This window comes from Euprymna scolopes, chromosome 27 (genome assembly GCF_053919585.1).
Source record: "Euprymna scolopes isolate OS-2025 chromosome 27, ASM5391958v1, whole genome shotgun sequence".
Lineage (NCBI taxonomy): Eukaryota > Metazoa > Mollusca > Cephalopoda > Sepiida > Sepiolidae > Euprymna > Euprymna scolopes.
Window position 1 is genome coordinate 24,215,319 of NC_136508.1, and position 12,453 is coordinate 24,227,771.

General features: G+C 38.1%; 1 long non-coding RNA gene across 1 annotated transcript; it reads left to right on the plus strand.

The window, feature by feature from the left end:
• The first annotated feature begins 2,423 nt into the window (after nt 1-2,423).
• Nucleotides 2,424-10,990, plus strand: LOC145248799 (uncharacterized). Its single transcript, XR_013863402.1, has 2 exons — nt 2,424-5,254; nt 10,727-10,990. It is a non-coding gene; the product is annotated as an uncharacterized LOC145248799 (long non-coding RNA).
• Nucleotides 10,991-12,453: the final 1,463 nt, after the last annotated feature.

A 12,453-nucleotide genomic window follows, 5' to 3' on the forward strand; every position in this document is an offset into this window, starting at 1 on the left:
CACAAGCTGCTTGAAGGGCGCTGGTAATATTATTCCTACTATCTATCAACTACGAGCTGGGGCGGTAATGCAATGATGGACCTTCGATTAATAATATCCGATACGATAGTAGGAATGGCAGTTTTGTGAGCTTCCATAGGCTCTTCCACATTCACGCACAATCTTGTGGTATCTCTCTAGGAATCCTGTTGAGTAGAGAGAACAAGAAGTCCCTTCCCTCGTTTTGGAAGGTTGTTCGCAGCAACGCTTGTTTTATATGGTGCCCTCTTTAGGGAGTTCAACACCTTGTTGTACGGAACCCGATCAAAATCCAGTTAATGAATGACGGCATGAGTTTGTTGCGTCTGTCATCTGGTCGTCTTTTTATACGCTTGCATGTGGCGAGCAGAAAAGACGTGCTCGAGCAGGCTGGAAGGAGAACACTCCCCCGAATGAGAAAAATTGGCCTCCCTCTCTCCCGTGTGCTTCCATCAAGGCCCAAATTGTGTGTGTTCTCCTTCGCAGGCCTGGTCCTCCAACTTTCCTCGACTTTGCAGGTAACTAATCTGGAGCTTTTCTAAAGCTCTTTTCTCAGTGTCGAGGTGTTGAGTCAACTCCCAGCTCAACAAATACCTGCAGCGCAAGGTGCGCTTTTCCGAATTCCCCCGAAGAGGGAGCGACACGTGCTCGTGTTTCTACTATGTAATTCACGCGTGCCTCCACTCGACTACGGACGACTAGAGTAATACTGCTATTAGTTTGCGTGTGCTCACAAGCTGCTTGAAGGGCGCTGGTAATATTATTCCTACTATCTATCAACTACGAGCTGGGGCGGTAATGCAATGATGGACCTCCGATTAATAATATCCGATACGATAGTAGGAATGGCAGTTTTGTGAGCTTTCATAGGCTCTTCCACATTCACGCACAATCTAGTGGTATCTCTCTAGGAATCCTGTTGGGTAGAGAGAACAAAAAGTCCCTTCCCTCGTTTTGGAAGGTTGTTCACAGCAACGCTTGTTTTATATGGTGACCTCTTTAGGTAGTTCAACACCTTGCTCTCCTTGACTCTTCTCATTGTCGAGGTTCTGAGTCCGGTTCCAGGTGTACAAATAGGTGCAAGTCTGGATAGGGAATCTCCCCAAGTGGGTGAGCCTACGCTCTTTCTTATCAGGCGACACGTGCTCGTGTTACTACATAATGCATGCATGGCTCCATTCGAGCAGGAACGACTAGAGTAATACTACCATTAGTTTGTGTGTTCTCACAAGCTGCCTGAAGGGCGCTGGTAATATTATTCCTACTATCTATCAACTACGAGCTGGGGCGGTAATGCAATGATGGACCTCCGATTAATAATATCCGATACGATAGTAGGAATGGCAGTTTTGTGAGTTTTCATAGGCTCTTCCACATTCACGCACAATCTTGTGGTATCTCTCTAGGAATCGTGTTGAGTAGAGAGAACACTTCCGTTTTCTGCTCCGCCTTTTATTCCGAGTAGAAACCGCCTTTTTCGGAGGATGTTCGTAGCAATGCATGTTTTATGTAGCGCTCCACTTTGGGGAGATCATCACCTACCTGCCCAAACTGTCCTTTCCTGTATGGTACCTGGTAACTAGTGGATTCCACCCTTTCCCTCCTTTTTCAGTTTGATGGCGACCACGACCAGCCAGAGGTGAGTAAAGCATCAAGCGTTTCTTCTTTTCGGTTTCAGTTTTTGTAATTGACAAGTTTAATTTTCCTCTTTTGTATTACTGCAGCTTCTAGTTAGAATCAGCATAAGTCCTCAGTTAAGTATTTCTTTCATTGTGTTGCTAGTGATTAAAACGAATGCCTTTCTGCTTATATTTCCTTGAACCAACTTTAGCAAGTCTAACCAAAAATATTCACCCATGCTTGATCATAACCAGAATTATTTTTCTGTTACAGGTATTTTATTTTATTACTACATAATGCATGCATGGCTCCATTCGACCAGGAACGACTAGAGTAATACTACCATTAGTTTGCGTGTGCTCACAAGCTGCTTGAAGGGCGCTGGTAATATTATTCCTACTATCTATCAACTACGAGCTGGGGCGGTAATGCAATGATGGACCTCCGAGTTACAATATCCGATACGATAGTAGGAATGGCAGTTTTGTGAGCTTTCATCGCCTCTTCCGCATTCACGCACAATCTCGTGGTATCTCTCTAGGAATCGTGTTGAGCAGAGAGAACACTTCCGTTTTCTGCTCCGCCTTTTATTCCGAGTAGAAACCGCCTTTTTCGGAGGATGTTCGTAGCAATGCATGTTTTATGTAGCGCTCCACTTTGGGGAGATCATCACCTACCTGGCCAGACTGTCCTTTCCTGTACGAAACCTGGTAACGAGTGGATTACACCCTTTCCCTCGTTTTTCAGTTTGCTGGTGACCACGACTAGCCAGAGGTGAGTAAAGCATCAAGCGTTTCTTCTTTTCGATTTCAGTTTTTGTAATTGACAAGTTTAATTTTCCTCTTTTCCATTACTGCAGCTTCTAGTTAGAATCAGCACAAGTCCTCAGGTAAGTATTTCTTTCGTTGTGTTGCTAGTGATTAAAACGAATTCCTTTCTGCTTATATTTCCTTTAACCAACTTTTGCAAGTCTAACCAAAAATAATCACCCATGCTTGATCATAGCCAGAATTATTTTTCTGTTACAGGTATTTTATTTTATTACTACATAATGCATGCATGGCTCCATTCGACCAGGAACGACTAGAGTAATACTACAATTAGTGTGCGTGTGCTCACAAGCTGCTTGAAGGGCGCTGGTAATATTATTCCTACTATCTATCAACTACGAGCTGGGGCGGTAATGCAATGATGGACCTCCGATTAGTAATATCCGATACGATAGTAGGAATGGCAGTTTTGTGAGCTTTCATAGGCTCTTCCACATTCACGCACAATCTTGTGGTATCTCTCTAGGAATCCTGTTGGGTAGAGAGAACAAAAAGTCCCTTCCCTCGTTTTGGAAGGTTGTTCGCAGCAACGCTTGTTTTATATGGTGCCCTCTTTAGGGAGTTCAACACCTTGTTGTACGGAACCCGATCAAAATCCAGTTAATGATGGCATGAGTTTGTTGCGTCCGTCATCTGGTCGTCTTTTTATACGCTTGCATGTGGCGAGCAGAAAAGACGTGCTCGAGCAGGCTGGAAGGAGAACACTCCCCCGAATGAGAAAAATGGGCCTCCCTCTCTCCCGTGTGCTTCCATCAAGGCCCAAATTGTGTGTGTTCTCCTTCGCAGGCCTGGTCCTCCAACTTTCCTCGACTTTGCAGGTAACTAATCTGGAGCTTTTCTAAAGCTCTTTTCTCAGTGTCGAGGTGTTGAGTCAACTCCCAGCTCAACAAATACCTGCAGCGCAAGGTGCGCTTTTCCGAATTCCCCCGAAGAGGGAGCGACACGTGCTCGTGTTTCTACTATGTAATTCACGCGTGCCTCCACTCGACTACGGACGACTAGAGTAATACTGCTATTAGTTTGCGTGTGCTCACAAGCTGCTTGAAGGGCGCTGGTAATATTATTCCTACTATCTATCAACTATGAGCTGGGGCGGTAATGCAATGATGGACCTCCGATTAATAATATCCGATACGATAGTAGGAATGGCAGTTTTGTGAGCTTACATAGGCTCTTCCACATTCACGCACAATCTAGTGGTATCTCTCTAGGAATCCTGTTGGGTAGAGAGAACAAAAAGTCCCTTCCCTCGTTTTGGAAGGTTGTTCACAGCAACGCTTGTTTTATATGGTGACCTCTTTAGGTAGTTCAACACCTTGCTCTCCTTGACTCTCCTCATTGTCGAGGTTCTGAGTCCGGTTCCAGGTGTACAAATAGGTGCAAGTCTGGATAGGGAATCTCCCCAAGTGGGTGAGCCTACGCTCTTTCTTATCAGGCGACACGTGCTCGTGTTACTACATAATGCATGCATGGCTCCATTCGACCAGGAACGACTAGAGTAATACTACCATTAGTTTGTGTGTTCTCACAAGCTGCCTGAAGGGCGCTGGTAATATTATTCCTACTATCTATCAACTACGAGCTGGGGCAGTAATGCAATGATGGACCTCCGATTAATAATATCCGATACGATAGTAGGAATGGCAGTTTTGTGAGTTTTCATAGGCTCTTCCACATTCACGCACAATCTTGTGGTATCTCTCTAGGAATCGTGTTGAGTAGAGAGAACACTTCCGTTTTCTGCTCCGCCTTTTATTCCGAGTAGAAACCGCCTTTTTCGGAGGATGTTCGTAGCAATGCATGTTTTATGCAGCGCTCCACTTTGGGGAGATCATCACCTACCTGGCCAGACTGTCCTTTCTTGTACGGTACCTGGTAACTAGTAGATTCCACCCTTTCCCTCCTTTTTCAGTTTGATGGCGACCACGACCAGCCAGAGGTGAGTAAAGCATCAAGCGTTTCTTCTTTTCGATTTCAGTTTTTGTAATTGACAAGTTTAATTTTCCTCTTTTCCATTACTGCAGCTTCTAGTTAGAATCAGCACAATCCTCAGGTAAGTATTTATTTCGTTGTGTTGCTAGTGATTAAAACGAATTCCTTTCTGCTTGTATTTCCTTTAACCAACTTTAGCAAGTCTAACCGAAAATATTCACCCATGCATGATCATAACCAAAATTATTTTTCTGTTACAGGTATTTTATTTTAATAAAAATTAACAAAATAATTAACATACACTCAGTAAAATGCAATGTACTAAAGTAACATAAATAAAACAAAAACAAAATGTAAAAATAATAATGCAAAATACAACTAGTTATTACAGGTTTCAACAGCAACAGCCATGACCCTGTCATCCCAATATTGGATGCAGTTCCAGAAAGTCATAAAGTAAGTATTGATATCTTCTTCTAATTATAATTTTTTAAAAAAAGAAAATTTCACAAAAAATAACATACTGTGATCTAAAGGAAAATAAACCGAAAAAAAAAAATGTAAAAATAATAATACAACTAGTTATTACAGGTTTCAACAGCAACAGCCATGACCCTGTCATCCCAATATTGGATGCAGTTCCAGAAAGTCATAAAGTAAGTATTGATATCTTCTTCTAATTATAATTTTTTAAAAAAAGAAAATTTAACAAAAAATAAAATACTGTGATCTAAAGGAAAATAAACCGAAAAAAAAATGTAAAAATAATAATACAACTAGTTATTACAGGTTTCAACAGCAACAGCCATGACCCTGTCATCCCAATATTGGATGCAGTTCCAGAAAGTCATAAAGTAAGTATTGTTATTTCCTAATTATAATTTCCAAAAAAATAATTTCATAAAAATAAAATGCTATGAAATAAAGGAAAATAAATAAAACAAACAAACCAAAAAAAGAAAAAAAAACAATTAAAAAAAAAGAAAAAGTTATTCAAGTTTTCAGCACCAGCAGCAGCAACACCCATGACCCCTCTCATCCCCATCTTGGAAGCAGTTCCAGAAATTCCTAAAGTAAGTAATAATATATTTTTTTTTTATAAGCAACTCCAACTTCCCATCGAATTCATAAAGGTTTCATTTATTGTATCAATGTGTCTTGGTGGTGCTGCAACCACTACCTTGATTTATTTCTAATTTTCTAGTGATTGTTGAGACTTCAGGACTCTAAACCACCTTTTCAGCACTTGTTTTGTACCAGCTGCTGAATTTGCTTTGTTTTAGATGGGTTTCAGTTAATTTCTTAATTTACTTGATTTCTTTTTTGTCTAATGACTTTTGATGATTCCAGCTTCTAATTGGCCCTTTCTTTTCTTGTTCTCCAGTACCGTTGAACAATACTCGCTTTTTTCGCACCTGATAAATTTTGCTAATTTCTTTTTTCTCTTTTTGTTCCAGACTTTATCCTGTCTATTAACTTTTATTCTCTTTCTAGTTCTCTTGCAGCGTTGAACATTACTTGTTTTTTTTTTAGTTATTTTTTACTAATGAGTGTTGAGACTTGAAGATTCTAAAAGAGCATTTCTTTACAGCACCTGATGAATTTTTTCTTATAATGTCCTATTTACTTGATTTCATTTTGTCTAATGACTTTTGATTAGGGGTAGGCTATAGAAACAAAATTTTTCAAATAAATGCCAAAAAAAACCTTCATTTATATGTAAATAGATGGGAACAAGTGATTTTGTTCAAAATGGGTCAAAATTGGAGGGTCGCTGGCCCCAAACGTGATTTGACCGCGTCAACGCGTGAAAATGGCCCAAATTTCGGCCCCGAACACACTTGATCACTTATTGAAAGCCACAGGGTGCATTTTTTCGCTATAAATGCATTTGTATCATTAAATCTAACATTCCCATTGGCTATCCCACAAGTAGGGTTTTTTTTAGGGTATCTCAGAGTCCAAAATGGGTCAAATTACCCCAAAATTAGCCAAAAATGGTCGGAAATCACAGATTTTCCAAAATGCACCTCCCATGGGCTCAAAGACACCTCTACATGGCAGAAACTGTTGGGAAATGCTTGAAGCAGGCACTCTCCTAACTTTTGCACTGTTAATGAGGGGTATAAGGACCTTTAAAAGGGGCTAAATATGGCCGATTTAGCCAATGAGTCAAAAAGTCCCTAAGAATCAACATAGGTTGTCAAAAAGGGGCTTAATTTGAGTTATAGATGGAAAATTACCAAATAAGGAAATGTTTTCTTTCTGTATCAATGGAATGGCATCTTTAAATAGACACGATAACATTGCATTGCATTAATTGTGAATTTGATTGAACTAAGATTATAATTACGACGATTGGACTTATCTTCTGCTTGATTCTCTTCCAACTGAGGCTGAATGTGTTCAAGCTGTGCAGCAACATCATGCTGCCAAATATGGTACCACGACACAGAAAAATCATATTGACCAGTTCTCCTTGCGATTACTACAATTGTGGCAGAAAGCCTTTGGAAGTGATGTTCGTTATGTTACAATACCTGGGATAAAACATAAACTTGATCGATGGCTAAAAATTTACGATAAAGATGTCTACAAAGCAAAGGGTTCCAGACGTGTGAATATAATTAAATGGAAACGAGAGCACCATGTCCTTCTCAATATACTTTCAAAAGATGTGAATCCTGATGAATTTGATGTACATGAACGAAGATTCTTTGCCGATCAAAAGTCTCTCTCTCTCGCAAATGGCTCATTGTGCCAGAGCATGATACCTCAAACAATTTGAACTACTCATTAAACAGATCGGGTACAATCCGTAGCACTGTCCCATGTACCGAGATCGCCAGCCAAACACATGTCACTTACAATCTGCGAACTGGTGCACGGAATTTCCAGGAGTCAATCAAAATAGCTGTAGCAAATTCCTGTGCTGCAGCCAACATTTAATGCATTATATTGATATTTTACTGTTGTATGATTTTAAAGTAATGTGAAGTGAAGCTGTGTCTTGAAATAACAAAATAATTCCTTTGCTAATTACTCATAGCTTTTATCAAGTTATTCAATATATTGGTTACAAATCTAGAAATAGCGAATCGAGGGCCATTTTCATCAATTTTGGGGTAACTATGAGAACACTATGAATTCAGACTCTTCTTGGACAGCATTTTATTGACATTCAATGTTCAATTTACAATTAATTACTTTCTGAGAAGTTGATGTAGTAAAGTTACAATGTTTCTAAAAAGTATCATTGATGAATGAACTAATGATTCATATGTTATGTACCGTAAAGCGTAATTTTGTCATTTTTGGATTGTTTTGACCCAAAGATCTCTAAATACAAATGGAAGTCTTCCAACTGTAAAAAGCCATACAGGAGTGTTTATAGGAGCCCGATGAGATATAATACCTGCATTTTGGGGATTATCCGTGATTTTCATTCATTTTTGGCTAATTTTTGGGTAAATTTGACCCATTTTGAACCCTTAAGATACCTTGAAAAGCCCTATATAGGTGGGATAGCCAGTGAGAATGTTAGATTTAAATTTATAGAGCCATTTATGGTCAAAAATTGCACCCTGTGTGTCTTGGGAGGTGCATTTTGGAAAATCCGTGATTTCCGACCATTTTTGGCTACTTTTGGGGCAATTTTGACCCATTTTGGACTCTGAGATACCCTTAAAAAACCGTACTTGTGAGATAGCCAATGGGAATGTTAGATTTAATGATACAAATGCATTTATAGTCAAAAAATGCATCCTGTGGCTTTCAATAAGTGATTAAGTGTGTTCGGGGCCGAAATTTGGGCCATTTTCACGCGTTGACGCGGTCAAATCACGTTTGGGGCCAGTGACCCTCCAATTTTTTTGTTCCCATCTATTTACATATAATAAGCCACTTTTGGCATTTATTTGAAAAATTTTGCTTCTATAGCCTACCCCTATTTTGATGATTCCAGCTTCTAATTGGCCCTTTCTTTTCTTGTTCTCCAGTACCGTTGAACATTACTCGCTTTTTTCGCACCTGATAAATTTCGCTAATTTCTTTTTTCTCTTTTTGTTCCAGACTTTATCCTGTCTATTAACTTTTATTCTCTTTCTAGTTCTCTAGTTCTCTTGCAGCGTTGAACATTACTTGTTTTTGACTTATTTTTACTAGTGAGTGTTGAGACTTGAAGATTCTAAAAGAGCATTTCTTTACAGCACCTGATAAATGGCGTCCTATTTACGTGATTTCTTTTTTGTCTAATGACTTTTGATGATTCCAGCTTCTAATTGGCCCTTTCTTTTCTTGTTCTCCAGTACCGTTGAACATTACTCGCTTTTTTCGCACCTGATAAATTTCGCTAATTTCTTTTTTCTCTTTTTGTTCCAGACTTTATCCTGTCTATTAACTTTTATTCTCTTTCTAGTTCTCTTGCAGCGTTGAACATTACTTGTTTTTTTTTACTTATTTTTACCATACGCACAGATTTGGTAAAGTTAGCCGAAAACAATTATATATAACATTTCTTCAGTTTGAACTCATTTTTGCCGAGAGAGAGAGATAGGTTTCCTTGTTCATGTGGATTTGTATGTAAATGCATGAACAATATGCTTTGTAATTATATACAAATATTTACATTACTATTTTTTTTTTTTTTTTATTACATTTTCACCCCAAACAAGGCACTTTGCCACTATCAGGGGGAAACATCTACTAGGGTACTATGTAGGGATTTGGGCAGGGAGGTGTTGGTTCACGTTGCACTTGAACTTATGCATGTCAGTACAGTTGGGGAAGCAGTGACCTGGAATGGAATTCCAAATTCTAGCAGTTCTGGGGAAGAAACTACTGGAGTAGAAAGATCTTTTAAATGTAGGGATCTCTACAGTGTGGGGGTGGGATTTTGCAGCTTGTCGGGTCTGTCGAGGGTGTTTACGTTGTGGGGGCAAAAGTGCTTGCATGCAGTTCATCAGAGCATTCACCATTATAATACTTGTAGAACAGGCAGAGGGATGCAACGTTTCGACGATGGGACAGAGGCTGAAGCTTAGATGCCAGTTTAGGGCCTATCAGATTTGCGACTCTCTTTTGAACCCTGTCAAGGAGTGAGAGACTAGTAGCCGATGCACCAGCCCAAATATGACAGCAATACTCCATACATGGGCGAATAGTGGCCTTGTTGGAGAGGTACAGGATACTTTCGGGTGTTAGAAGTTTTCTAGCACGGTAGAGAGAGAGAGAGAGCCCACCTTCCTCGCAGCGGCCCTGGCAATGCTCTCGATGTAATTGTTCCAGCTATAATTATCATTTTCATTATGGATCAGTAATATAATTTTACTACTGTTAATATATTCTAATAAATTATAATATATTAAATAACTATAAAAACTAAAACTAATAATTAAAAACAAAAAAATCATGATTAGATACTAAAACATAACTTATAAATTAGCGCTAAATTAAATTATAACTGATCAAATAATAAACACTAAACCTCGACATAAATGTAAATATCAAAATGTTAAATTGTATAAATACGGAAAGATTAAACACTAATACTAAAATAATACTTTAAAACCAAAAATATACCAGAGAATAAGTGATAAGCTGTTCTAAAAATAAACTTATTACTAGTAAAAATATCTTGCTGATCCATATAAGAAAATGATGATAATAATAATGGCATATTAAAAATTAGCAATTATTAGAATAACGATTGCGCTCAAATTCGAGTTTGCCCTTTACACGCCTTTGCAGTAATATTTATGCCCCAAAACTGAAAAATGTGGCTGATTACTTGGACCTGAAAGTTCTAAACTAGCATAATTGTCTGGCATCTCAGTACTTTGTACAAAACTAACATTTTAGCCGTGGGAGTTGTGGGGGTTTTGTGTTGAGCCAAACAAGGAAAAACGCGTGGTAGCAGGGAGGAAGGCTAGAACCCGTTATGTGTTTGTGTATGACCACTGGCAGTGACGTAGGTTTAAATTAAAGCTAGAGAAAAGAAAGCACGGCATGACTTACAAATACATCGTGGATTAAAGCAACCCCCTAGCTATTTGTCGCGTGAAGTAATAATTACACTTATATATATTTTTCCTTTATTTTTAACTTTGACACATTAACCATTATTGATTAAGGGTCATATGAATTTATTACGTTAGATCCATGGCCAAGGAAACTATATCTAACATTTGAATGGTTTATACTATAAGTTGTACACTTTCACTTTTATAGATATATCCATTTAAAAATTACTCGGACTTGTAACGACATGATTCCATTTCCGTTGGATTAAAACTTGTCTCTTTTTTCTTTTTTTTTTTTTTTTTTAGCAACCAGCCGAAACTTCTCCCAGAAGAAGACCACTCCCATCCAAAATTTCTACAAGAACAGGATAGCCGCCGCCACTTCAGGGTCCTGGATATGACCTTAAACTGTATCCGATGGTAAAGCTCCATAAGCAGGCTTGGGGAGTGTGGAGCCACCCTTTAATTACCATTGCTCCCAGGTCCACTCTGACCCGGAGTGGTAGTACCTGTTAGGGTCCCCACTGTGGGTTACATATTTTTCTTCTAATAAACCTTTTAAAACTATAAGTCTATTTTCTGTGTTATCTATTTGTTATACATCATGTTTATTGATATCTGGTAAACGATTTATAAGCCCCGAATTTAATTGTGATATTCGTTTTCAGCATACTCGAAAACATTAAAAAAAATCGACATAGAATTACATATCAAATAAAAAAAAAAAAAGCTAACCCTGACCCCCAACCCTAATCCATCCTAGAGACAATTTGATCAAAGAGGAGCAGCATGAATATCAGCAATAATGTATGCAAAAAAAAAAAAAAAATTACTTAATATTGGTTTGAACTATAAAGAACTCTGCACTTGGTGAGTTTTGGTCATTTTTGGATATATTACTATTTTCGGCATGACAATTAAATACTTAATATTGGTTTTGTCTTTAAACGACACTTAAAGTCAAACAGCATTTTTGAAGTAGTTTTTAACAAACATACAAATTACTTTGAACTATAAAGAACTCTGCACTTGTAGAGTTTTCGTAATTTTTGGATATATTACTATTTTCGACATGACAATTAACTACGTATGGAGGTTGGTGGGGACTTTGTTTTAATATGCAGGGAGACGACGGTCTCATGACAGTCACCTCGGTCTTGTTCTAATTTGAGCCTGAACACTTGTTATGTTCCAAAGTAAATAAACGCTTTAAAATAAGTTAAAACAAAAAGAACTTCTCGGATATTAATCAAGGCAGATAATTCAAGTCAGAGTTACCTTTATGAAACCATATGAAAATATACTCACAAATATATGTATATATATATACATATATGTGTGTGTGCTTTCTCAAGGGAGATAATAAAAATAAGAGTTATCTACCTTTAAAAAAACATGAAAATGTACTAACAAATATATATATATATATATATAGTAATTTATGATATATATATATAGTAATTTATGATATATATACATATATATAGTAATTTATGATATATATAGTAATTTATGAAATATATATGGCGATTAAGCTACACTGAATATTCGGCGTTTCATCCACTATAGGATTCGTTAATTTATGACCTTGGCAACAGATTTGATGTAAGTGTTCCATTTCAGATCAGGAGTGAAGGTCAAGCCCAGAAGCTTGTCAAAACATGGAGCCTCCCCAAGACGAGAGCCATCCATTTCAATTGATGCCAGATGGGGATCAGAGCGTTGATGATGTAAAGATAGGAGTTTAGTTTTAGATGCATTAAAGGTAACCAGCCACGTCTTCCCCCACTGAACCACGCGCTCGAGATCAGGAGAGAGAATCAGAAAGAGCTTTGTCATTTACAGCCTTTGATGTGTTGCCATAGATGTCAACGAATGATTTAAGTATGTGTTTAGGGAGATCATTGATATAGATCAGGAAGAGAGTTGGGCCCAGGATGGACCCTTGAGGGACTCCAGCATTAATACTGCAGGCCTCTGATTTTTGTCAATCAACCACTACTCTTATGAGCCTATCAGAGAGAAATGATTTA